Raw genomic sequence first — 1,456 nt, 5'->3', positions numbered from 1 at the left:
AGCTAAATGTGGTGAAATTGATATTTTTTGGGGGATTTATCTGTGAATTTGTGTAATTCCTATTGCTTATTTACATAATTGTTTTTTTTTTGCTGTTGTTTGTTTGTTTTTTCAAATTTTGAAAATCCCTGAAGCTTGATTCTTGTATATTTAAGTGAATTGTTAATTTCAGTATACTTGAGTGATTTCTGTGTATTAATTTGAGTAAAAAAAAAAAAAAAAAAAAAAAAAAAAAAGGGGGGGGGGGGGTACATATATTTAGACTTTTCATTGGTAAAACCCTTATTTTAGAAACAAGAGAAACGTCTCGGGTTACTTAACTGTAACTGTAAGCTGGGACATTCTCAGTCTTGAGAATGCACTTGAGCTTGTGTTGTTGACAAGGATGATTTAAGGATGTGAGAGACACCCATGAGACAACATCATGTGAGAGACCGGACTGGCAAGAACATTCAAACTGTAAAATTTTATGAATGTGTGCTGAGAGGACCAGCCTGGAATTTTTTTATTCTTCCAGACTAGTGGAACATCAAAAAGTGTTTATTGCACTCTATCTATTTGAGTCTGTAGATTACAATATGCAGTATATCTTTAAAAGTCATTTTCTCAAATGTACCATCTGTAAAAACCATTGACTCTAGTATGTCAACAAAATGAAAGAAGAATTCTGAACCTAGAATTATTGTGGTACAAATCCACAAGGTATATTTAAACAATCTCAAAGACCACTTTTTGTCACATTTTAGATATTTTTTGTTCGATATAGTGCTTAGAAGTCTTAATTTTACATTATATGATTACAGTCAAACCTGAACATTGTGCCCTATTATATAGCTATATACTAACTACTATAACTATACTAACTACATACTAACTTAACTCTACATAACAATTAGCATTGTTGCAGAGGTCACAGATATCTGTGTGTGTGCGTCTGTATGTGAGTATCACACTCTTGAATTTTTTAGAGTGTCATCCCTTTAATGCTGTGTACTTTTTTAAGCATTGTGGCTGATTTGTATTTGTTCTCTGAATTTTTGTGTTTTTGTCGATTTCCCATTCGTTTCCTATGGTCGGTCATTTTTGACTAAAGATCACAAGTGTGACTTTTTTTTTTTTGACCACATGCTCAAATCATGCCCTCTTTTTTGTGTGTGTGTTTCACATTCCAAATGCCATAAAAGTCACCAAGTTCTGTACCATTCTGATGAAGCTGTGATTTAAAAAAATCAAAACAGATTTTTTTTCGATCAAAAGTATGGGACAATAACTATTGACGAAACTGAACTTTGACTTATTCTCTGTTTATTTATGCAACAGATTTGGAAGGAACAAGGAAGCAAAGTGCAAAAAAAAAAAAAAAAAAAAAAAAAAACAAGACTCTCTGGAAGCACCACATTACAGACAAAGCACTTTATGTTTTAATAGACAGGTTAGCAGCTGTTTGGATACTTTT

The sequence above is a fragment of the Megalobrama amblycephala genome, linkage group LG15 (assembly GCF_018812025.1).
Source record: "Megalobrama amblycephala isolate DHTTF-2021 linkage group LG15, ASM1881202v1, whole genome shotgun sequence".
Classification (NCBI taxonomy): domain Eukaryota; kingdom Metazoa; phylum Chordata; class Actinopteri; order Cypriniformes; family Xenocyprididae; genus Megalobrama; species Megalobrama amblycephala.
This window is presented reverse-complemented; position numbering follows the sequence as displayed.